Here is a 25,171-nt window from a genome sequence, read left to right as displayed (position 1 = left end):
ATAAAAATTTGCACTGCATTGGCCGGGAATCGAACCCGGGTCAACTGCTTGGGAAGCAGCTATGCTCACCACTATACCACCAACGCCCTATGATGTGCCTGCTCTCGGCTCTAAAGATTACAACCCCGAGTTCAATGACTATCTTGCACCAGTTTCAATGGTGCATTTGGTTTAGATACCAACATGAAAAGCAGTAGAAAGTTTCTTGTAGAGGGTAAGGAACTGGGGATTGAAACCAAGGCCAAATCTGTGCAGAAGAGAAGAAATGGAAAGCAGTAGTACAAATAGTGGAAATGAACATATTTAGGCAGCATTGGAAGCAAAGCAGCGAAGAGAAAGAGAGTGCCTTCCATGAAATGCCCAGGAGAATGATAAGAGCAGAACGAAAAGGCAAGAATGACATTCAAAGCATGCCCAGAAAAACGTGTGACGGTCCCACCAGTCATTTATGCTTATAAATGGGTATCTTTACTTTCAAAGTATGGGGTTGATCCTTTGGCGATCACTCTGTTGTGTTTCAGCAGAGACAGATAGTTGAGAAGTCTTTTCTCACATAGCTAGCACAAGCCTGCGCTTTTCCTTGCTGGTAGCGTGGAAATGACAGATTGGTTCTCAGAAGAAAAAACAAGAAATATTATAGCAGAGGATGGTTTCGATCCATCGACCTTTGGGTTATGGGCCCAGCACGCTTCCGCTGCGCCACTCTGCTCCCTTGTAAAAGTGTTCTCTTTATGCAGAGGAGGAGCTTTCAGCGAAGTGGCGAGGGATTGGTGGGTCTCGCTCCTCATTTGCCTAAGCATGCTGCAATGTATGCTGGGTGCAGAAAATCTTCATCTTCTCGTCTCACAGTCAGTCATAACTGAAAGTGCAGACCCTCTTGGGAACTAGCAGTTTCAGGCCTTTACCAAGATAGCAGCTCTCTAACCCTTTCCTCTCTCTTTGATCCTAGCGCTAGCATGCTCAGTATTTGATTTTAACTGGGAGCCAGAGATCTACCCGGTGAGGGCGAGTCTTTTGAGCGTTTGGGAGCGTTCGGGACGTGAGGACATTGGACAGGAAATGTTGCCATCTTGAAATATCCAACCTTCCTGCTGTCGTGAGAGGCTCTTTCCATGGACATCTGCCTCTTGGAGTCCTCTCAACTTGCTCTCTGATATAACATTTTGTGAGCTGCAGTTACATCCGATGGCTACAAGGTGGCGCTGCATTCAGGTGAGAGAACAAGTGTGCACAAAATCGTTGGGGACTTTTGCCAGATTCATCGGTGGATCTTGCCTACTTTTATTCACATGCTAGATATTGCCTAGAAATGCTTTTTAATATAGAGATGCTAGAGTTAGAATGTCTGGTCGGGGTTCAGCCCTTTCATTGTCTACCGCCCGCAACATATTTATTACCAGCACATGTGAGTGGTGACTCTGCTTTTTGGAAAATAGCATCTAATAGGACAATTAATGTAGCAGATGGGGCGATCGAGATGCCTGCCTAAGTATTTCATTTTTTTTTTAATTTAACGTCTGATTAATCTGTTCATGATATTTCCGTTTTGTGACATGTTGCATTAAAACAAATCCTGCTTGGAGAACATATAAAAATTTGCACTGCATTGGCCGGGAATCGAACCCGGGTCAACTGCTTGGGAAGCAGCTATGCTCACCACTATACCACCAACGCCCTATGATGTGGGTGCTCTCGGTTCTAAAGATTACAACCCCGAGTTCAATGACTATCTTGCACCAGTTTCAATGGTGCATTTGGTTTAGATACCAACATGAAAAGCAGTAGAAAGTTTCTTGTAGAGGGTAAGGAACTGGGGATTGAAACCAAGGCCAAATCTGTGCAGAAGAGAAGAAATGGAAAGCAGTAGTACAAATAGTGGAAATGAACATATTTAGGCAGCATTGGAAGCAAAGCAGCGAAGAGAAAGAGAGTGCCTTCCATGAAATGCCCAGGAGAATGATAAGAGCAGAACGAAAAGGCAAGAATGACATTCAAAGCATGCCCAGAAAAACGTGTGACGGTCCCACCAGTCATTTATGCTTATAATTGGGTATCTTTACTTTCAAAGTATGGGTTTGATCCTTTGGCGATCACTCTCTTGTATTTCAGCAGAGACAGATAGTTGAGAAGTCTTTTCTCACATAGCTAGCACAAGCCTGCGCTTTTCCTTGCTGGTAGCGTGGAAATGACAGATTGGTCCTCAGAAGAAAAAACAAGAAATATTATAGCAGAGGATGGTTTCGATCCATCGACCTCTGGGTTATGGGCCCAGCACGCTTCCGCTGCGCCACTCTGCTCCCTTGTAAAAGTGTTCTCTTTATGCAGAGGAGGAGCTTTCAGCGAAGTGGCGAGGGATTGGTGGGTCTCGCTCCTCATTTGCCTAAGCATGCTGCAATGTATGCTGGGTGCAGAAAATCTTCATCTTCTCGTCTCACAGTCAGTCATAACTGAAAGTGCAGACCCTCTTGGGAACTAGCAGTTTCAGGCCTTTACCAAGATAGCAGCTCTCTAACCCTCTCCTCTCTCTTTGATCCTAGCGCTAGCATGCTCAGGATTTGATTTTAACTGGGAGCCAGAGATCTACCCGGTGAGGGCTTGCCCGGTGTGAGGCTTTTGAGCGTTTGGGAGCGTTCGGGACGTGAGGACGTTGGACAGGAAATGTTGCCATCTTGAAATATCCAACCTTCCTGCTGTCGTGAGATGCTCTTTCCATGGACATCTGCCTCTTGGAGTCCTCTCAACTTGCTCTCTGATATAACATTTTGTGAGCTGCAGTTACATCCGATGGCTACAAGGTGGCGCTGCATTCAGGTGAGAGAACAAGTGTGCACAAAATCATTGGGGACTTTTGCCAGATTCATCGGTGGATCTTGCCTACTTTTATTCACATGCTAGATATTGCCTAGAAATGCTTTTTAATATAGAGATGCTAGAGTTAGAATGTCTGGTCGGGGTTCAGCCCTTTCATTGTCTACCGCCCGCAACATATTTATTACCAGCACATGTGAGTGGTGACTCTGCTTTTTGGAAAATAGCATCTAATAGGACAATGAATGTAGCAGATGGGGCGATCGAGATGCCTGCCTAAGTATTTCATTTTTTTTTTAATTTAACGTCTGATTAATCTGTTCATGATATTTCCATTTTGTGACATGTTGCATTAAAACAAATCCTGCTTGGAGAACATATAAAAATTTGCACTGCATTGGCCGGGAATCGAACCCGGGTCAACTGCTTGGGAAGCAGCTATGCTCACCACTATACCACCAACGCCCTATGATGTGGTTGCTCTCGTTCTAAAGATTACAATCCCGAGTTCAATGACTATCTTGCACCAGTTTCAATGGTGCATTTGGTTTAGATACCAACATGAAAAGCAGTAGAAAGTTTCTTGTAGAGGGTAAGGAACTGGGGATTGAAACCAAGGCCAAATCTGTGCAGAAGAGAAGAAATGGAAAGCAGTAGTACAAATAGTGGAAATGAACATATTTAGGCAGCATTGGAAGCAAAGCAGCGAAGAGAAAGAGAGTGCCTTCCATGAAATGCCCAGGAGAATGATAAGAGCAGAACGAAAAGGCAAGAATGACATTCAAAGCATGCCCAGAAAAACGTGTGACGGTCCCACCAGTCATTTATGCTTATAATTGGGTATCTTTACTTTCAAAGTATGGGGTTGATCCTTTGGCGATCACTCTGTTGTGTTTCAGCAGAGACAGATAGTTGAGAAGTCTTTTCTCACATAGCTAGCACAAGCCTGCGCTTTTCCTTGCTGGTAGCGTGGAAATGACAGATTGGTTCTCAGAAGAAAAAACAAGAAATATTATAGCAGAGGATGGTTTCGATCCATCGACCTCTGGGTTATGGGCCCAGCACGCTTCCGCTGCGCCACTCTGCTCCCTTGTAAAAGTGTTCTCTTTATGCAGAGGAGGAGCTTTCAGCGAAGTGGCGAGGGATTGGTGGGTCTCGCTCCTCATTTGCCTAAGCATGCTGCAATGTATGCTGGGTGCAGAAAATCTTCATCTTCTCGTCTCACAGTCAGTCATAACTGAAAGTGCAGACCCTCTTGGGAACTAGCAGTTTCAGGCCTTTACCAAGATAGCAGCTCTCTAACGCTCTCCTCTCTCTTTGATCCTAGCGCTAGCATGCTCAGAATTTGATTTTAACTGGGAGCCAGAGATCTACCCGGTGAGGGCTTGCCAGGTGTGAGGCTTTTGAGCGTTTGGGAGCGTTCGGGACGTGAGGACGTTGGACAGGAAATGTTGCCATCTTGAAATATCCAACCTTCTTGCTGTCGTGAGAGGCTCTTTCCATGGACATCTGCCTCTTGGAGTCCTCTCAACTTGCTCTCTGATATAACATTTTGTGAGCTGCAGTTACATCCGATGGCTACAAGATGGCGCTGCATTCAGGTGAGAGAACAAGTGTGCACAAATCCGTTGGGGACTTTTGCCAGATTCATCGGTGGATCTTGCCTACTTTTATTCACATGCTAGATATTGCCTAGAAAGGCTTTTTAATATAGAGATGCTAGAGTTAGAATGTCTGGTCAGGGTTCAGCCCTTTCATTGTCTACCGCCCGCAACATATTTATTACCAGCACATGTGAGTGGTGACTCTGCTTTTTGGAAAATAGCATCTAATAGGACAATGAATGTAGCAGATGGGGCGATCGAGATGCCTGCCTAAGTATTTCATTTTTTTTTTAATTTAACGTCTGATTAATCTGTTCATGATATTTCCGTTTTGTGACATGTTGCATTAAAACAAATCCTGCTTGGAGAACATATAAAAATTTGCACTGCATTGGCCGGGAATCGAACCCGGGTCAACTGCTTGGGAAGCAGCTATGCTCACCACTATACCACCAACGCCCTATGTTGTGGTTTCTCTCGGTTCTAAAGATTACAACCCCGAGTTCAATGACTATCTTGCAACAGTTTCAATGGTGCATTTGGTTTAGATACCAACATGAAAAGCAGTAGAAAGTTTCTTGTAGAGGGTAAGGAACTGGGGATTGAAACCAAGGCCAAATCTGTGCAGAAGAGAAGAAATGGAAAGCAGTAAAACAAATAGTGGAAATGAACATATTTAGGCAGCATTGGAAACAAAGCAGCGAAGAGAAAGAGAGTGCCTTCCATGAAATGCCCAGGAGAATGATAAGAGCAGAACGAAAAGGCAAGAATGACATTCAAAGCATGCCCAGAAAAACGTGTGACGGTCCCACCAGTCATTTATGCTTATAATTGGGTATCTTTACTTTCAAAGTATGGGGTTGATCCTTTGGCGATCACTCTCTTGTATTTCAGCAGAGACAGATAGTTGAGAAGTCTTTTCTCACATAGCTAGCACAAGCCTGCGCTTTTCCTTGCTGGTAGCGTGGAAATGACAGATTGGTTCTCAGAAGAAAAAACAAGAAATATTATAGCAGAGGATGGTTTCGATCCATCGACCTCTGGGTTATGGGCCCAGCACGCTTCCGCTGCGCCACTCTGCTCCCTTGTAAAAGTGTTCTCTTTATGCAGAGGAGGAGCTTTCAGCGAAGTGGCGAGGGATTGGTGGGTCTCGCTCCTCATTTGCCTAAGCATGCTGCAATGTATGCTGGGTGCAGAAAATCTTCATCTTCTCGTCTCACAGCCAGTCATAACTGAAAGTGCAGACCCTCTTGGGAACTAGCAGTTTCAGGCCTTTACCAAGATAGCAGCTCTCTAACCCTTTCCTCTCTCTTTGATCCTAGCGCTAGCATGCTCAGGATTTGATTTCAACTGGGAGCCAGAGATCCACCCGGTGAGGGCGAGGCTTTTGAGCGTTTGGGAGCGTTCGGGACGTGAGGACATTGGACAGGAAATGTTGCCATCTTGAAATATCCAACCTTCCTGCTGTCGTGAGAGGCTCTTTCCATGGACATCTGCCTCTTGGAGTCCTCTCAACTTGCTCTCTGATATAACATTTTGTGAGCTGCAGTTACATCCGATGGCTACAAGGTGGCGCTGCATTCAGGTGAGAGAACAAGTGTGCACAAAATCGTTGGGGACTTTTGCCAGATTCATCGGTGGATCTTGCCTACTTTTATTCACATGCTAGATATTGCCTAGAAATGCTTTTTAATATAGAGATGCTAGAGTTAGAATGTCTGGTCGGGGTTCAGCCCTTTCATTGTCTACCGCCCGCAACATATTTATTACCAGCACATGTGAGTGGTGACTCTGCTTTTTGGAAAATAGCATCTAATAGGACAATGAATGTAGCAGATGGGGCGATCGAGATGCCTGCCTAAGTATTTCATTTTTTTTTTAATTTAACGTCTGATTAATCTGTTCATGATATTTCCGTTTTGTGACATGTTGCATTAAAACAAATCCTGCTTGGAGAACATATAAAAATTTGCACTGCATTGGCCGGGAATCGAACCCGGGTTAACTGCTTGGGAAGCAGCTATGCTCACCACTATACCACCAACGCCCTATGATGTGGGTGCTCTCGGTTCTAGAGATTACAACCCCGAGTTCAATGACTATCTTGCACCAGTTTCAATGGTGCATTTGGTTTAGATACCAACATGAAAAGCAGTAGAAAGTTTCTTGTAGAGGGTAAGGAACTGGGGATTGAAACCAAGGCCAAATCTGTGCAGAAGAGAAGAAATGGAAAGCAGTAGTACAAATAGTGGAAATGAACATATTTAGGCAGCATTGGAAGCAAAGCAGCGAAGAGAAAGAGAGTGCCTTCCATGAAATGCCCAGGAGAATGATAAGAGCAGAACGAAAAGGCAAGAATGACATTCAAAGCATGCCCAGAAAAACGTGTGACGGTCCCACCAGTCATTTATGCTTATAATTGGGTATCTTTACTTTCAAAGTATGGGGTTGATCCTTTGGCGATCACTCTGTTGTGTTTCAGCAGAGACAGATAGTTGAGAAGTCTTTTCTCACATAGCTAGCAAAAGCCTGCGCTTTTCCTTGCTGGTAGCGTGGAAATGACAGATTGGTTCTCAGAAGAAAAAACAAGAAATATTATAGCAGAGGATGGTTTCGATCCATCGACCTCTGGGTTATGGGCCCAGCACGCTTCCGCTGCGCCACTCTGCTCCCTTGTAAAAGTGTTCTCTTTATGCAGAGGAGGAGCTTTCAGCGAAGTGGCGAGGGATTGGTGGGTCTCGCTCCTCATTTGCCTAAGCATTCTGCAATGTATGCTGGGTGCAGAAAATCTTCATCTTCTCGTCTCACAGTCAGTCATAACTGAAAGTGCAGACCCTCTTGGGAACTAGCAGTTTCAGGCCTTTACCAAGATAGCAGCTCTCTAACCCTCTCCTCTCTCTTTGATCCTAGCGCTAGCATGCTCAGGATTTGATTTTAACTGGGAGCCAGAGATCTACCCGGTGAGGGCGAGGCTTTTGAGCGTTTGGGAGCATTCGGGACGTGAGGACATTGGACAGGAAATGTTGCCATCTTGAAATATCCAACCTTCCTGCTGTCGTGAGAGGCTCTTTCCATGGACATCTGCCTCTTGGAGTCCTCTCAACTTGCTCTCTGATATAACATTTTGTGAGCTGCAGTTACATCCGATGGCTACAAGGTGGCGCTGCATTCAGGTGAGAGAACAAGTGTGCACAAAATCGTTGGGGACTTTTGCCAGATTCATCGGTGGATCTTGCCTACTTTTATTCACATGCTAGATATTGCCTAGAAATGCTTTTTAATATAGAGATGCTAGAGTTAGAATGTCTGGTCGGGGTTCAGCCCTTTCATTGTCTACCGCCCGCAACATATTTATTACCAGCACATGTGAGTGGTGACTCTGCTTTTTGGAAAATAGCATCTAATAGGACAATGAATGTAGCAGATGGGGCGATCGAGATGCCTGCCTAAGTATTTCATTTTTTTTTTAATTTAACGTCTGATTAATCTGTTCATGATATTTCCGTTTTGTGACATGTTGCATTAAAACAAATCCTGCTTGGAGAACATCTAAAAATTTGCACTGCATTGGCCGGGAATCGAACCCGGGTCAACTGCTTGGGAAGCAGCTATGCTCACCACTATACCACCAACGCCCTATGATGTGGGTGCTCTCGGTTCTAAAGATTACAACCCCGAGTTCAATGACTATCTTGCACCAGTTTCAATGGTGCATTTGGTTTAGATACCAACATGAAAAGCAGTAGAAAGTTTCTTGTAGAGGGTAAGGAACTGGGGATTGAAACCAAGGCCAAATCTGTGCAGAAGAGAAGAAATGGAAAGCAGTAGTACAAATAGTGGAAATGAACATATTTAGGCAGCATTGGAAGCAAAGCAGCGAAGAGAAAGAGAGTGCCTTCCATGAAATGCCCAGGAGAATGATAAGAGCAGAACGAAAAGGCAAGAATGACATTCAAAGCATGCCCAGAAAAACGTGTGACGGTCCCACCAGTCATTTATGCTTATAATTGGGTATCTTTACTTTCAAAGTATGGGGTTGATCCTTTGGCGATCACTCTGTTGTGTTTCAGCAGAGACAGATAGTTGAGAAGTCTTTTCTCACATAGCTAGCACAAGCCTGCGCTTTTCCTTGCTGGTAGCGTGGAAATGACAGATTGGTTCTCAGAAGAAAAAACAAGAAATATTATAGCAGAGGATGGTTTCGATCCATCGACCTCTGGGTTATGGGCCCAGCACGCTTCCGCTGCGCCACTCTGCTCCCTTGTAAAAGTGTTCTCTTTATGCAGAGGAGGAGCTTTCAGCGAAGTGGCGCGGGATTGGTGGGTCTCGCTCCTCATTTGCCTAAGCATGCTGCAATGTATGCTGGGTGCAGAAAATCTTCATCTTCTCGTCTCACAGTCAGTCATAACTGAAAGTGCAGACCCTCTTGGGAACTAGCAGTTTCAGGCCTTTACCAAGATAGCAGCTCCAACCCTCTCCTCTCTCTTTGATCCTAGCGCTAGCATGCTCAGGATTTGATTTTAACTGGGAGCCAGAGATCTACCCGGTGAGGGCTTGCCCGGTGTGAGGCTTTTGAGCGTTTGGGAGCGTTCGGGACGTGAGGACGTTGGACAGGAAATGTTGCCATCTTGAAATATCCAACCTTCCTGCTGTCGTGAGAGGCTCTTTCCATGGACATCTGCCTCTTGGAGTCCTCTCAACTTGCTCTCTGATATAACATTTTGTGAGCTGCAGTTACATCCGATGGCTACAAGATGAAGCTGCATTCAGGTGAGAGAACAAGTGTGCACAAAATCGTTGGGGACTTTTGCCAGATTCATCGGTGGATCTTGCCTACTTTTATTCACATGCTAGATATTGCCTAGAAATGCTTTTTAATATAGAGATGCTAGAGTTAGAATGTCTGGTCGGGGTTCAGCCCTTTCATTGTCTACCGCCCGCAACATATTTATTACCAGCACATGTGAGTGGTGACTCTGCTTTTTGGAAAATAGCATCTAATAGGACAATGAATGTAGCAGATGGGGCGATCGAGATGCCTGCCTAAGTATTTCATTTTTTTTTTAATTTAACGTCTGATTAATCTGTTCATGATATTTCCGTTTTGTGACATGTTGCATTAAAACAAATCCTGCTTGGAGAACATATAAAAATTTGCACTGCATTGGCCGGGAATCGAACCCGGGTCAACTGCTTGGGAAGCAGCTATGCTCACCACTATACCACCAACGCCCTATGATGTGGTTGCTCTCGGTTCTAAAGATTACAACCCCGAGTTCAATGACTATCTTGCACCAGTTTCAATGGTGCATTTGGTTTAGATACCAACATGAAAAGCAGTAGAAAGTTTCTTGTAGAGGGTAAGGAACTGGGGATTGAAACCAAGGCCAAATCTGTGCAGAAGAGAAGAAATGGAAAGCAGTAGTACAAATAGTGGAAATTAACATATTTAGGCAGCATTGGAAGCCAAGCAGCGAAGAGAAAGAGAGTGCCTTCCATGAAATGCCCAGGAGAATGATAAGAGCAGAACGAAAAGGCAAGAATGACATTCAAAGCATGCCCAGAAAAACGTGTGACGGTCCCCCAGTCATTTATGCTTATAATTGGGTAGCTTTACTTTCAAAGTATGGGGTTGATCCTTTGGCGATCACTCTCTTGTATTTCAGCAGAGACAGATAGTTGAGAAGTCTTTTCTCACATAGCTAGCACAAGCCTGCGCTTTTCCTTGCTGGTAGCGTGGAAATGACAGATTGGTTCTCAGAAGAAAAAACAAGAAATATTATAGCAGAGGATGGTTTCGATCCATCGACCTCTGGGTTATGGGCCCAGCACGCTTCCGCTGCGCCACTCTGCTCCCTTGTAAAAGTGTTCTCTTTATGCAGAGGAGGAGCTTTCAGCGAAGTGGCGAGGGATTGGTGGGTCTCGCTCCTCATTTGCCTAAGCATGCTGCAATGTATGCTGGGTGCAGAAAATCTTCATCTTCTCGTCTCACAGTCAGTCATAACTGAAAGTGCAGACCCTCTTGGGAACTAGCAGTTTCAGGCCTTTACCAAGATAGCAGCTCTCTAACCCTTTCCTCTCTCTTTGATCCTAGCGCTAGCATGCTCAGGATTTGATTTTAACTGGGAGCCAGAGATCTACCCGGTGAGGGCGAGGCTTTTGAGCGTTTGGGAGCGTTCGGGGCGTGAGGACATTGGACAGGAAATGTTGCCATCTTGAAATATCCAACCTTCCTGCTGTCGTGAGAGGCTCTTTCCATGGACATCTGCCTCTTGGAGTCCTCTCAACTTGCTCTCTGATATAACATTTTGTGAGCTGCAGTTACATCCGATGGCTACAAGGTGGCGCTGCATTCAGGTGAGAGAACAAGTGTGCACAAAATCGTTGGGGACTTTTGCCAGATTCATCGGTGGATCTTGCCTACTTTTATTCACATGCTAGATATTGCCTAGAAAGGCTTTTTAATATAGAGATGCTAGAGTTAGAATGTCTGGTCAGGGTTCAGCCCTTTCATTGTCTACCGCCCGCAACATATTTATTACCAGCACATGTGAGTGGTGACTCTGCTTTTTGGAAAATAGCATCTAATAGGACAATGAATGTAGCAGATGGGGCGATCGAGATGCCTGCCTAAGTATTTCATTTTTTTTTTAATTTAACGTCTGATTAATCTGTTCATGATATTTCCGTTTTGTGACATGTTGCATTAAAACAAATCCTGCTTGGAGAACATATAAAAATTTGCACTGCATTGGCCGGGAATCGAACCCGGGTCAACTGCTTGGGAAGCAGCTATGCTCACCACTATACCACCAACGCCCTATGTTGTGGTTGCTCTCGGTTCTAAAGATTACAACCCCGAGTTCAATGACTATCTTGCAACAGTTTCAATGGTGCATTTGGTTTAGATACCAACATGAAAAGCAGTAGAAAGTTTCTTGTAGAGGGTAAGGAACTGGGGATTGAAACCAAGGCCAAATCTGTGCAGAAGAGAAGAAATGGAAAGCAGTAGTACAAATAGTGGAAATGAACATATTTAGGCAGCATTGGAAGCAAAGCAGCGAAGAGAAAGAGAGTGCCTTCCATGAAATGCCCAGGAGAATGATAAGAGCAGAACGAAAAGGCAAGAATGACATTCAAAGCATGCCCAGAAAAACGTGTGACGGTCCCACCAGTCATTTATGCTTATAATTGGGTATCTTTACTTTCAAAGTATGGGGTTGATCCTTTGGCGATCACTCTCTTGTATTTCAGCAGAGACAGATAGTTGAGAAGTCTTTTCTCACATAGCTAGCACAAGCCTGCGCTTTTCCTTGCTGGTAGCGTGGAAATGACAGATTGGTTCTCAGAAGAAAAAACAAGAAATATTATAGCAGAGGATGGTTTCGAACCATCGACCTCTGGGTTATGGGCCCAGCACGCTTCCGCTGCGCCACTCTGCTCCCTTGTAAAAGTGTTCTCTTTATGCAGAGGAGGAGCTTTCAGCGAAGTGGCGAGGGATTGGTGGGTCTCGCTCCTCATTTGCCTAAGCATGCTGCAATGTATGCTGGGTGCAGAAAATCTTCATCTTCTCGTCTCACAGTCAGTCATAACTGAAAGTGCAGACCCTCTTGGGAACTAGCAGTTTCAGGCCTTTACCAAGATAGCAGCTCTCTAACCCTTTCCTCTCTCTTTGATCCTAGCGCTAGCATGCTCAGTATTTGATTTTAACTGGGAGCCAGAGATCTACCCGGTGAGGGCGAGTCTTTTGAGCGTTTGGGAGCGTTCGGGACGTGAGGACATTGGACAGGAAATGTTGCCATCTTGAAATATCCAACCTTCCTGCTGTCGTGAGAGGCTCTTTCCATGGACATCTGCCTCTTGGAGTCCTCTCAACTTGCTCTCTGATATAACATTTTGTGAGCTGCAGTTACATCCGATGGCTACAAGGTGGCGCTGCATTCAGGTGAGAGAACAAGTGTGCACAAAATCGTTGGTGACTTTTGCCAGATTCATCGGTGGATCTTGCCTACTTTTATTCACATGCTAGATATTGCCTAGAAATGCTTTTTAATATAGAGATGCTAGAGTTAGAATGTCTGGTCGGGGTTCAGCCCTTTCATTGTCTACCGCCCGCAACATATTTATTACCAGCACATGTGAGTGGTGACTCTGCTTTTTGGAAAATAGCATCTAATAGGACAATTAATGTAGCAGATGGGGCGATCGAGATGCCTGCCTAAGTATTTCATTTTTTTTTTAATTTAACGTCTGATTAATCTGTTCATGATATTTCCGTTTTGTGACATGTTGCATTAAAACAAATCCTGCTTGGAGAACATATAAAAATTTGCACTGCATTGGCCGGGAATCGAACCCGGGTCAACTGCTTGGGAAGCAGCTATGCTCACCACTATACCACCAACGCCCTATGATGTGGGTGCTCTCGGTTCTAAAGATTACAACCCCGAGTTCAATGACTATCTTGCACCAGTTTCAATGGTGCATTTGGTTTAGATACCAACATGAAAAGCAGTAGAAAGTTTCTTGTAGAGGGTAAGGAACTGGGGATTGAAACCAAGGCCAAATCTGTGCAGAAGAGAAGAAATGGAAAGCAGTAGTACAAATAGTGGAAATGAACATATTTAGGCAGCATTGGAAGCAAAGCAGCGAAGAGAAAGAGAGTGCCTTCCATGAAATGCCCAGGAGAATGATAAGAGCAGAACGAAAAGGCAAGAATGACATTCAAAGCATGCCCAGAAAAACGTGTGACGGTCCCACCAGTCATTTATGCTTATAATTGGGTATCTTTACTTTCAAAGTATGGGTTTGATCCTTTGGCGATCACTCTCTTGTATTTCAGCAGAGACAGATAGTTGAGAAGTCTTTTCTCACATAGCTAGCACAAGCCTGCGCTTTTCCTTGCTGGTAGCGTGGAAATGACAGATTGGTCCTCAGAAGAAAAAACAAGAAATATTATAGCAGAGGATGGTTTCGATCCATCGACCTCTGGGTTATGGGCCCAGCACGCTTCCGCTGCGCCACTCTGCTCCCTTGTAAAAGTGTTCTCTTTATGCAGAGGAGGAGCTTTCAGCGAAGTGGCGAGGGATTGGTGGGTCTCGCTCCTCATTTGCCTAAGCATGCTGCAATGTATGCTGGGTGCAGAAAATCTTCATCTTCTCGTCTCACAGTCAGTCATAACTGAAAGTGCAGACCCTCTTGGGAACTAGCAGTTTCAGGCCTTTACCAAGATAGCAGCTCTCTAACCCTCTCCTCTCTCTTTGATCCTAGCGCTAGCATGCTCAGGATTTGATTTTAACTGGGAGCCAGAGATCTACCCGGTGAGGGCTTGCCCGGTGTGAGGCTTTTGAGCGTTTGGGAGCGTTCGGGACGTGAGGACGTTGGACAGGAAATGTTGCCATCTTGAAATATCCAACCTTCCTGCTGTCGTGAGATGCTCTTTCCATGGACATCTGCCTCTTGGAGTCCTCTCAACTTGCTCTCTGATATAACATTTTGTGAGCTGCAGTTACATCCGATGGCTACAAGGTGGCGCTGCATTCAGGTGAGAGAACAAGTGTGCACAAAATCATTGGGGACTTTTGCCAGATTCATCGGTGGATCTTGCCTACTTTTATTCACATGCTAGATATTGCCTAGAAATGCTTTTTAATATAGAGATGCTAGAGTTAGAATGTCTGGTCGGGGTTCAGCCCTTTCATTGTCTACCGCCCGCAACATATTTATTACCAGCACATGTGAGTGGTGACTCTGCTTTTCGGAAAATAGCATCTAATAGGACAATGAATGTAGCAGATGGGGCGATCGAGATGCCTGCCTAAGTATTTCATTTTTTTTTAAATTTAACGTCTGATTAATCTGTTCATGATATTTCCATTTTGTGACATGTTGCATTAAAACAAATCCTGCTTGGAGAACATATAAAAATTTGCACTGCATTGGCCGGGAATCGAACCCGGGTCAACTGCTTGGGAAGCAGCTATGCTCACCACTATACCACCAACGCCCTATGATGTGGTTGCTCTCGGTTCTAAAGATTACAATCCTGAGTTCAATGACTATCTTGCACCAGTTTCAATGGTGCATTTGGTTTAGATACCAACATGAAAAGCAGTAGAAAGTTTCTTGTAGAGGGTAAGGAACTGGGAATTGAAACCAAGGCCAAATCTGTGCAGAAGAGAAGAAATGGAAAGCAGTAGTACAAATAGTGGAACTGAAAATATTTAGGCAGCATTGGAAGCAAAGCAGCGAAGAGAAAGAGAGTGCCTTCCATGAAATGCCCAGGAGAATGATAAGAGCAGAACGAAAAGGCAAGAATGACATTCAAAGCATGCCCAGAAAAACGTGTGACGGTCCCACCAGTCATTTATGCTTATAATTGGGTATCTTTACTTTCAAAGTATGGGGTTGATCCTTTGGCGATCACTCTGTTGTGTTTCAGCAGAGACAGATAGTTGAGAAGTCTTTTCTCACATAGCTAGCACAAGCCTGCGCTTTTCCTTGCTGGTAGCGTGGAAATGACAGATTGGTTCTCAGAAGAAAAAACAAGAAATATTATAGCAGAGGATGGTTTCGATCCATCGACCTCTGGGTTATGGGCCCAGCACGCTTCCGCTGCGCCACTCTGCTCCCTTGTAAAAGTGTTCTCTTTATGCAGAGGAGGAGCTTTCAGCGAAGTGGCGAGGGATTGGTGGGTCTCGCTCCTCATTTGCCTAAGCATGCTGCAATGTATGCTGGGTGCAGAAAATCTTCATCTTCTCGTCTCACAGTCAGTCATAACTGAAAGTGCAGACCCTCTTGGGAACTAGCAGTTTCAGGCCTTTACCAAGATAGCAGCTCTCTAACGCTCTCCTCTCTCTTTGATCCTAGCGCTAGCATGCTCAGGATTTGATTTTAACTGGGAGCCAGAGATCTACCCGGTGAGGGCGAGGCTTTTGAGCGTTTGGGAGCGTTCGGGACGTGAGGACATTGGACAGGAAATGTTGCCATCTTGAAATATCCAACCTTCCTGCTGTCGTGAGAGGCTCTTTCCATGGACATCTGCCTCTTGGAGTCCTCTCAACTTGCTCTCTGATATAACATTTTGTGAGCTGCAGTTACATCCGATGGCTACAAGGTGGCGCTGCATTCAGGTGAGAGAACAAGTGTGCACAAAATCGTTGGGGACTTTTGCCAGATTCATCGGTGGATCTTGCCTACTTTTATTCACATGCTAGATATTGCCTAGAAATGCTTTTTAATATAGAGATGCTAGAGTTAGAATGTCTGGTCGGGGTTCAGCCCTTTCATTGTCTACCGCCCGCAACATATTTATTACCAGCACATGTGAGTGGTGACTCTGCTTTTTGGAAAATAGCATCTAATAGGACAATGAATGTAGCAGATGGGGCGATCGAGATGCCTGCCTAAGTATTTCATTTTTTTTTTAATTTAACGTCTGATTAATCTGTTCATGATATTTCCGTTTTGTGACATGTTGCATTAAAACAAATCCTGCTTGGAGAACATCTAAAAATTTGCACTGCATTGGCCGGGAATCGAACCCAGGTCAACTGCTTGGGAAGCAGCTATGCTCACCACTATACCACCAACGCCCTATGATGTGGGTGCTCTCGGTTCTAAAGATTACAACCCCGAGTTCAATGACTATCTTGCACCAGTTTCAATGGTGCATTTGGTTTAGATACCAACATGAAAAGCAGTAGAAAGTTTCTTGTAGAGGGTAACGAACTGGGGATTGAAACCAAGGCCAAATCTGTGCAGAAGAGAAGAAATGGAAAGCAGTAGTACAAATAGTGGAAATGAACATATTTAGGCAGCATTGGAAGCAAAGCAGCGAAGAGAAAGAGAGTGCCTTCCATGAAATGCCCAGGAGAATGATAAGAGCAGAACGAAAAGGCAAGAATGACATTCAAAGCATGCCCAGAAAAACGTGTGACGGTCCCACCAGTCATTTATGCTTATAATTGGGTATCTTTACTTTCAAAGTATGGGGTTGATCCTTTGGCGATCACTCTGTTGTGTTTCAGCAGAGACAGATAGTTGAGAAGTCTTTTCTCACATAGCTAGCAAAAGCCTGCGCTTTTCCTTGCTGGTAGCGTGGAAATGACAGATTGGTTCTCAGAAGAAAAAACAAGAAATATTATAGCAGAGGATGGTTTCGATCCATCGACCTCTGGGTTATGGGCCCAGCACGCTTCCGCTGCGCCACTCTGCTCCCTTGTAAAAGTCTTCTCTTTATGCAGAGGAGGAGCTTTCAGCGAAGTGGCGAGGGATTGGTGGGTCTCGCTCCTCATTTGCCTAAGCATTCTGCAATGTATGCTGGGTGCAGAAAATCTTCATCTTCTCGTCTCACAGTCAGTCATAACTGAAAGTGCAGACCCTCTTGGGAACTAGCAGTTTCAGGCCTTTACCAAGATAGCAGCTCTCTAACCCTCTCCTCTCTCTTTGATCCTAGCGCTAGCATGCTCAGGATTTGATTTTAACTGGGAGCCAGAGATCTACCCGGTGAGGGCGAGGCTTTTGAGCGTTTGGGAGCATTCGGGACGTGAGGACATTGGACAGGAAATGTTGCCATCTTGAAATATCCAACCTTCCTGCTGTCGTGAGAGGCTCTTTCCATGGACATCTGCCTCTTGGAGTCCTCTCAACTTGCTCTCTGATATAACATTTTGTGAGCTGCAGTTACATCCGATGGCTACAAGGTGGCGCTGCATTCAGGTGAGAGAACAAGTGTGCACAAAATCGTTGGGGACTTTTGCCAGATTCATCGGTGGATCTTGCCTACTTTTATTCACATGCTAGATATTGCCTAGAAATGCTTTTTAATATAGAGATGCTAGAGTTAGAATGTCTGGTCGGGGTTCAGCCCTTTCATTGTCTACCGCCCGCAACATATTTATTACCAGCACATGTGAGTGGTGACTCTGCTTTTTGGAAAATAGCATCTAATAGGACAATGAATGTAGCAGATGGGGCGATCGAGATGCCTGCCTAAGTATTTCATTTTTTTTTTAATTTAACGTCTGATTAATCTGTTCATGATATTTCCGTTTTGTGACATGTTGCATTAAAACAAATCCTGCTTGGAGAACATCTAAAAATTTGCACTGCATTGGCCGGGAATCGAACCCGGGTCAACTGCTTGGGAAGCAGCTATGCTCACCACTATACCACCAACGCCCTATGATGTGGGTGCTCTCGGTTCTAAAGATTACAACCCCGAGTTCAATGACTATCTTGCACCAGTTTCAATGGTGCATTTGGTTTAGATACCAACATGAAAAGCAGTAGAAAGTTTCTTGTAGAGGGTAAGGAACTGGGGATTGAAACCAAGGCCAAATCTGTGCAGAAGAGAAGAAATGGAAAGCAGTAGTACAAATAGTGGAAATGAACATATTTAGGCAGCATTGGAAGCAAAGCAGCGAAGAGAAAGAGAGTGCCTTCCATGAAATGCCCAGGAGAGTGATAAGAGCAGAACGAAAAGGCAAGAATGACATTCAAAGCATGCCCAGAAAAACGTGTGACGGTCCCACCAGTCATTTATGCTTATAATTGGGTATCTTTACTTTCAAAGTATGGGGTTGATCCTTTGGCGATCACTCTGTTGTGTTTCAGCAGAGACAGATAGTTGAGAAGTCTTTTCTCACATAGCTAGCACAAGCCTGCGCTTTTCCTTGCTGGTAGCGTGGAAATGACAGATTGGTTCTCAGAAGAAAAAACAAGAAATATTATAGCAGAGGATGGTTTCGATCCATCGACCTCTGGGTTATGGGCCCAGCACGCTTCCGCTGCGCCACTCTGCTCCCTTGTAAAAGTGTTCTCTTTATGCAGAGGAGGAGCTTTCAGCGAAGTGGCGCGGGATTGGTGGGTCTCGCTCCTCATTTGCCTAAGCATGCTGCAATGTATGCTGGGTGCAGAAAATCTTCATCTTCTCGTCTCACAGTCAGTCATAACTGAAAGTGCAGACCCTCTTGGGAACTAGCAGTTTCAGGCCTTTACCAAGATAGCAGCTCTCTAACCCTCTCCTCTCTCTTTGATCCTAGCGCTAGCATGCTCAGGATTTGATTTTAACTGGGAGCCAGAGATCTACCCGGTGAGGGCTTGCCCGGTGTGAGGCTTTTGAGCGTTTGGGAGCGTTCGGGACGTGAGGACGTTGGACAGGAAATGTTGCCATCTTGAAATATCCAACCTTCCTGCTGTCGTGAGAGGCTCTTTCCATGGACATCTGCCTCTTGGAGTCCTCTCAACTTGCTCTCTGATATAACATTTTGTGAGCTGCAGTTACATCCGATGGCTACAAGATGAAGCTGCATTCAGGTGAGAGAACAAGTGTGCACAAAATCGTTGGGGACTTTTGCCAGATTCATCGGTGGATCTTGCCTACTTTTATTCACATGCTAGATATTGCCTAGAAATGCTTTTTAATATAGAGATGCTAGAGTTAGAATGTCTGGTCGGGGTTCAGCCCTTTCATTGTCTACCGCCCGCAACATATTTATTACCAGCACATGTGAGTGGTGACTCTGCTTTTTGGAAAATAGCATCTAATAGGACAATGAATGTAGCAGATGGGGCGATCGAGATGCCTGCCTAAGTATTTCATTTTTTTTTAAATTTAACGTCTGATTAATCTGTTCATGATATTTCCGTTTTGTGACATGTTGCATTAAAACAAATCCTGCTTGGAGAACATATAAAAATTTGCACTGCATTGGCCGGGAATCGAACCCGGGTCAACTGCTTGGGAAGCAGCTATGCTCACCACTATACCACCAACGCCCTATGATGTGGTTGCTCTCGGTTCTAAAGATTACAACCCCGAGTTCAATGACTATCTTGCACCAGTTTCAATGGTGCATTTGGTTTAGATACCAACATGAAAAGCAGTAGAAAGTTTCTTGTAGAGGGTAAGGAACTGGGGATTGAAACCAAGGCCAAATCTGTGCAGAAGAGAAGAAATGGAAAGCAGTAGTACAAATAGTGGAAATGAACATATTTAGGCAGCATTGGAAGCAAAGCAGCGAAGAGAAAGAGAGTGCCTTCCATGAAATGCCCAGGAGAATGATAAGAGCAGAACGAAAAGGCAAGAATGACATTCAAAGCATGCCCAGAAAAACGTGTGACGGTCCCACCAGTCATTTATGCTTATAATTGGGTATCTTTACTTTCAAAGTATGGGGTTGATCCTTTGGCGATCACTCTGTTGTGTTTCAGCAGAGACAGATAGTTGAGAAGTCTTTTCTCACATAGCTAGCAAAAGCCTGCGCTTTTCCTTGCTGGTAGCGTGGAAATGACAGATTGGTTCTCAGAAGAAAAAACAAGAAATATTATAGCAGAGGATGGTTTCGATCCATCGACCTCTGGGTTATGGGCCCAGCACGCTTCCGCTGCGCCACTCTGCTCCCTTGTAAAAGTGTTCTCTTTATGCAGAGGAGGAGCTTTCAGCGAAGTAGCAAGGGATTGGTGGGTCTCGCTCCTCATTTGCCTAAGCATTCTGCAATGTATGCTGGGTGCAGAAAATCTTCATCTTCTCGTCTCACAGTCAGTCATAACTGAAAGTGCAGACCCTCTTGGGAACTAGCAGTTTCAGGCCTTTACCAAGATAGCAGCTCTCTAACCCTCTCCTCTCTCTTTGATCCTAGCGCTAGCATGCTCAGGATTTGATTTTAACTGGGAGCCAGAGATCTACCCGGTGAGGGCGAGGCTTTTGAGCGTTTGGGAGCATTCGGGACGTGAGGACATTGGACAGGAAATGTTGCCATCTTGAAATATCCAACCTTCCTGCTGTCATGAGAGGCTCTTTCCATGGACATCTGCCTCTTGGAGTCCTCTCAACTTGCTCTCTGATATAACATTTTGTGAGCTGCAGTTACATCCGATGGCTACAAGGTGGCGCTGCATTCAGGTGAGAGAACAAGTGTGCACAAAATCGTTGGGGACTTTTGCCAGATTCATCGGTGGATCTTGCCTACTTTTATTCACATGCTAGATATTGCCTAGAAATGCTTTTTAATATAGAGATGCTAGAGTTAGAATGTCTGGTCGGGGTTCAGCTCGTTCATTGTCTACCGCCCGCAACATATTTATTACCAGCACATGTGAGTGGTGACTCTGCTTTTTGGAAAATAGCATCTAATAGGACAATGAATGTAGCAGATGGGGCGATCGAGATGCCTGCCTAAGTATTTCATTTTTTTTTTAATTTAACGTCTGATTAATCTGTTCATGATATTTCCGTTTTGTGACATGTTGCATTAAAACAAATCCTGCTTGGAGAACATCTAAAAATTTGCACTGCATTGGCCGGGAATCGAACCCGGGTCAACTGCTTGGGAAGCAGCTATGCTCACCACTATACCACCAACGCCCTATGATGTGGGTGCTCTCGGTTCTAAAGATTACAACCCCGAGTTCAATGACTATCTTGCACCAGTTTCAATGGTGCATTTGGTTTAGATACCAACATGAAAAGCAGTAGAAAGTTTCTTGTAGAGGGTAAGGAACTGGGGATTGAAACCAAGGCCAAATCTGTGCAGAAGAGAAGAAATGGAAAGCAGTAGTACAAATAGTGGAAATGAACATATTTAGGCAGCATTGGAAGCAAAGCAGCGAAGAGAAAGAGAGTGCCTTCCATGAAATGCCCAGGAGAGTGATAAGAGCAGAACGAAAAGGCAAGAATGACATTCAAAGCATGCCCAGAAAAACGTGTGACGGTCCCACCAGTCATTTATGCTTATAATTGGGTATCTTTACTTTCAAAGTATGGGGTTGATCCTTTGGCGATCACTCTGTTGTGTTTCAGCAGAGACAGATAGTTGAGAAGTCTTTTCTCACATAGCTAGCACAAGCCTGCGCTTTCCTTGCTGGTAGCGTGGAAATGACAGATTGGTTCTCAGAAGAAAAAACAAGAAATATTATAGCAGAGGATGGTTTCGATCCATCGACCTCTGGGTTATGGGCCCAGCACGCTTCCGCTGCGCCACTCTGCTCCCTTGTAAAAGTGTTCTCTTTATGCAGAGGAGGAGCTTTCAGCGAAGTGGCGCGGGATTGGTGGGTCTCGCTCCTCATTTGCCTAAGCATGCTGCAATGTATGCTGGGTGCAGAAAATCTTCATCTTCTCGTCTCACAGTCAGTCATAACTGAAAGTGCAGACCCTCTTGGGAACTAGCAGTTTCAGGCCTTTACCAAGATAGCAGCTCTCTAACCCTCTCCTCTCTCTTTGATCCTAGCGCTAGCATGCTCAGGATTTGATTTTAACTGGGAGCCAGAGATCTACCCGGTGAGGGCGAGGCTTTTGAGCGTTTGGGAGCGTTCGGGACGTGAGGACGTTGGACAGGAAATGTTGCCATCTTGAAATATCCAACCTTCCTGCTGTCGTGAGAGGCTCTTTCCATGGACATCTGCCTCTTGGAGTCCTCTCAACTTGCTCTCTGATATAACATTTTGTGAGCTGCAGTTACATCCGATGGCTACAAGATGAAGCTGCATTCAGGTGAGAGAACAAGTGTGCACAAAATCGTTGGGGACTTTTGCCAGATTCATCGGTGGATCTTGCCTACTTTTATTCACATGCTAGATATTGCCTAGAAATGCTTTTTAATATAGAGATGCTAGAGTTAGAATGTCTGGTCGGGGTTCAGCCCTTTCATTGTCTACCTCCCGCAACATATTTATTACCAGCACATGTGAGTGGTGACTCTGCTTTTTGGAAAATAGCATCTAATAGGACAATGAATGTAGCAGATGGGGCGATCGAGATGCCTGCCTAAGTATTTCATTTTTTTTTTAATTTAACGTCTGATTAATCTGTTCATGATATTTCCGTTTTGTGACATGTTGCATTAAAACAAATCCTGCTTGGAGAACATATAAAAATTTGCACTGCATTGGCCGGGACTCGAACCCAGGTCAACTGCTTGGGAAGAAGCTATGCTCACCACTATACCACCAACGCCCTATGATGTGCTTGCTCTCGGTTCTAAAGATTACAACCCCGAGTTCAATGACTATCTTGCACCAGTTTAAATGGTGCATTTGGTTTAGATACCAACATGAAAAGCAGTAGAAAGTTTCTTGTAGAGGGTAAGGAACTGGGGATTGAAACCAAGGCCAAATCTGTGCAGAAGAGAAGAAATGGAAAGCAGTAGTACAAATAGTGGAAATGAACATATTTAGGCAGCATTGGAAGCCAAGCAGCGAAGAGAAAGAGAGTGCCTTCCATGAAATGCCCAGGAGAATGATAAGAGCAGAACGAAAAGGCAAGAATGACATTCAAAGCATGCCCAGAAAAACGTGTGACGGTCCCACCAGTCATTTATGCTTATAATTGGGTAGCTTTACTTTCAAAGTATGGGGTTGATCCTTTGGCGATCACTCTCTTGTATTTCAGCAGAGACAGATAGTTGAGAAGTCTTTTCTCAAATAGCTAGCACAAGCCTGCGCTTTTCCTTGCTGGTAGCGTGGAAATGACAGATTGGTTCTCAGAAGAAAAAACAAGAAATATTATAGCAGAGGATGGTTTCGATCCATCGACCTCTGGGTTATGGGCCCAGCACGCTTCCGCTGCGCCACTCTGCTCCCTTGTAAAAGTGTTCTCTTTATGCAGAGGAGGAGCTTTCAGCGAAGTGGCGAGGGATTGGTGGGTCTCGCTCCTCATTTGCCTAAGCATGCTGCAATGTATGCTGGGTGCAGAAAATCTTCATCTTCTCGTCTCACAGTCAGTCATAACTGAAAGTGCAGACCCTCTTGGGAACTAGCAGTTTCAGGCCTTTACCAAGATAGCAGCTCTCTAACCCTCTCCTCTCTCTTTGATCCTAGCGCTAGCATGCTCAGGATTTGATTTTAACTGGGAGCCAGAGATCTACCCGGTGAGGGCGAGGCTTTTGAGCGTTTGGGAGCGTTCGGGACGTGAGGACGTTGGACAGGAAATGTTGCCATCTTGAAATATCCAACCTTCCTGCTGTCGTGAGAGGCTCTTTCCATGGACATCTGCCTCTTGGAGTCCTCTCAACTTGCTCTCTGATATAACATTTTGTGAGCTGCAGTTACATCCGATGGCTACAAGGTGGCGCTGCATTCAGGTGAGAGAACAAGTGTGCACAAAATCGTTGGGGACTTTTGCCAGATTCATCGGTGGATCTTGCCTACTTTTATTCACATGCTAGATATTGCCTAGAAATGCTTTTTAATATAGAGATGCTAGAGTTAGAATGTCTGGTCGGGGTTCAGCCCTTTCATTGTCTACCGCCCGCAACATATTTATTACCTGCACATGTGAGTGGTGACTCTGCTTTTTGGAAAATAGCATCTAATAGGACAATGAATGTAGCAGATGGGGCGATCGAGATGCCTGCCTAAGTATTTCATTTTTTTTTTAATTTAACGTCTGATTAATCTGTTCATGATATTTCCGTTTTGTGACATGTTGCATTAAAACAAATCCTGCTTGGAGAACATATAAAAATTTGCACAGCATTGGCCGGGAATCGAACCCGGGTCAACTGCTTGGGAAGCAGCTATGCTCACCACTATACCACCAACGACCTATGATGTTGTTGCTCTCGGTTCTAAAGATTACAACCCAGAGTTCAATGACTATCTTGCACCAGTTTCAATGGTGCATTTGGTTTAGATACCAACATGAAAAGCAGTAGAAAGTTTCTTGTAGAGGGTAAGGAACTGGGGATTGAAACCAAGGCCAAATCTGTGCAGAAGAGAAGAAATGGAAAGCAGTAGTACAAATAGTGGAAATGAACATATTTAGGCAGCATTGGAAGCAAAGCAGCGAAGATAAAGAGAGTGCCTTCCATGAAATGCCCAGGAGAATGATAAGAGCAGAACGAAAAGGCAAGAATGACATTCAAAGCATGCCCAGAAAAACGTGTGACGGTCCCACCAGTCATTTATGCTTATAATTGGGTATCTTTACTTTCAAAGTATGGGGTTGATCCTTTGGCGATCACTCTCTTGTATTTCAGCAGAGACAGATAGTTGAGAAGTCTTTTCTCACATAGCTAGCACAAGCCTGCGCTTTTCCTTGCTGGTAGCGTGGAAATGACAGATTGGTTCTCAGAAGAAAAAACAAGAAATATTATAGCAGAGGATGGTTTCGATCCATCGACCTCTGGGTTATGGGCCCAGCACGCTTCCGCTGCGCCACTCTGCTCCCTTGTAAAAGTGTTCTCTTTATGCAGAGGAGGAGCTTTCAACGAAGTGGCGAGGGATTGGTGGGTCTCGCTCCTCATTTGCCTAAGCATGCTGCAATGTATGCTGGGTGCAGAAAATCTTCATCTTCTCGTCTCACAGTCAGTCATAACTGAAAGTGCAGACCCTCTTGGGAACTAGCAGTTTCAGGCCTTTACCAAGATAGCAGCTCTCTAACCCTCTCCTCTCTCTTTGATCCTAGCGCTAGCATGCTCAGGATTTGATTTTAACTGGGAGCCAGAGATCTACCCGGTGAGGGCGAGGCTTTTGAGCGTTTGGGAGCGTTCGGGACGTGAGGACGTTGGACAGGAAATGTTGCCATCTTGAAATATCCAACCTTCCTGCTGTCGTGAGAGGCTCTTTCCATGGACATCTGCCTCTTGGAGTCCTCTCAACTTGCTCTCTGATATAACATTTTGTGAGCTGCAGTTACATCCGATGGCTACAAGGTGGCGCTGCATTCAGGTGAGAAAACAAGTGTGCACAAAATCGTTGGGGACTTTTGCCAGATTCATCGGTGGATCTTGCCTACTTTTATTCACATACTAGATATT

General features: G+C 44.8%; 14 non-coding genes across 14 annotated transcripts; all 14 read right to left on the bottom strand.

Annotated features, from left to right (window-relative positions):
• Positions 1-14: 14 nt before the first annotated feature.
• Positions 15-86, bottom strand: TRNAG-CCC (transfer RNA glycine (anticodon CCC)). Its single transcript has one exon. It is a non-coding gene; the product is annotated as a tRNA-Gly (tRNA).
• Positions 87-1,602: 1,516 nt separating this feature from the next.
• Positions 1,603-1,674, bottom strand: TRNAG-CCC (transfer RNA glycine (anticodon CCC)). Its single transcript has one exon. It is a non-coding gene; the product is annotated as a tRNA-Gly (tRNA).
• Positions 1,675-3,201: 1,527 nt separating this feature from the next.
• Positions 3,202-3,273, bottom strand: TRNAG-CCC (transfer RNA glycine (anticodon CCC)). The gene has a single exon. It is a non-coding gene; the product is annotated as a tRNA-Gly (tRNA).
• Positions 3,274-4,799: 1,526 nt separating this feature from the next.
• On the bottom strand, positions 4,800-4,871 carry TRNAG-CCC (transfer RNA glycine (anticodon CCC)). Its single transcript has one exon. It is a non-coding gene; the product is annotated as a tRNA-Gly (tRNA).
• Positions 4,872-6,387: 1,516 nt separating this feature from the next.
• Positions 6,388-6,459, bottom strand: TRNAG-CCC (transfer RNA glycine (anticodon CCC)). Its single transcript has one exon. It is a non-coding gene; the product is annotated as a tRNA-Gly (tRNA).
• Positions 6,460-7,975: 1,516 nt separating this feature from the next.
• Positions 7,976-8,047, bottom strand: TRNAG-CCC (transfer RNA glycine (anticodon CCC)). Its single transcript has one exon. It is a non-coding gene; the product is annotated as a tRNA-Gly (tRNA).
• Positions 8,048-9,572: 1,525 nt separating this feature from the next.
• On the bottom strand, positions 9,573-9,644 carry TRNAG-CCC (transfer RNA glycine (anticodon CCC)). The gene has a single exon. It is a non-coding gene; the product is annotated as a tRNA-Gly (tRNA).
• Positions 9,645-11,159: 1,515 nt separating this feature from the next.
• TRNAG-CCC (transfer RNA glycine (anticodon CCC)) lies at positions 11,160-11,231 on the bottom strand. Its single transcript has one exon. It is a non-coding gene; the product is annotated as a tRNA-Gly (tRNA).
• Positions 11,232-12,747: 1,516 nt separating this feature from the next.
• On the bottom strand, positions 12,748-12,819 carry TRNAG-CCC (transfer RNA glycine (anticodon CCC)). The gene has a single exon. It is a non-coding gene; the product is annotated as a tRNA-Gly (tRNA).
• Positions 12,820-14,346: 1,527 nt separating this feature from the next.
• Positions 14,347-14,418, bottom strand: TRNAG-CCC (transfer RNA glycine (anticodon CCC)). The gene has a single exon. It is a non-coding gene; the product is annotated as a tRNA-Gly (tRNA).
• A 1,516-nt stretch (positions 14,419-15,934) lies between these two features.
• TRNAG-CCC (transfer RNA glycine (anticodon CCC)) lies at positions 15,935-16,006 on the bottom strand. Its single transcript has one exon. It is a non-coding gene; the product is annotated as a tRNA-Gly (tRNA).
• A 1,516-nt stretch (positions 16,007-17,522) lies between these two features.
• Positions 17,523-17,594, bottom strand: TRNAG-CCC (transfer RNA glycine (anticodon CCC)). The gene has a single exon. It is a non-coding gene; the product is annotated as a tRNA-Gly (tRNA).
• A 1,527-nt stretch (positions 17,595-19,121) lies between these two features.
• On the bottom strand, positions 19,122-19,193 carry TRNAG-CCC (transfer RNA glycine (anticodon CCC)). The gene has a single exon. It is a non-coding gene; the product is annotated as a tRNA-Gly (tRNA).
• A 1,516-nt stretch (positions 19,194-20,709) lies between these two features.
• TRNAG-CCC (transfer RNA glycine (anticodon CCC)) lies at positions 20,710-20,781 on the bottom strand. Its single transcript has one exon. It is a non-coding gene; the product is annotated as a tRNA-Gly (tRNA).
• Between the last annotated feature and the right edge of the window lie 4,390 nt (positions 20,782-25,171).

The sequence above is a fragment of the Triturus cristatus genome, chromosome 11, assembly GCF_964204655.1.
Source record: "Triturus cristatus chromosome 11, aTriCri1.1, whole genome shotgun sequence".
Classification (NCBI taxonomy): Eukaryota; Metazoa; Chordata; class Amphibia; order Caudata; family Salamandridae; genus Triturus; species Triturus cristatus.
Note: the sequence above shows the minus strand (reverse complement) of the source record. Positions and strands in the feature narration are given on the sequence as shown.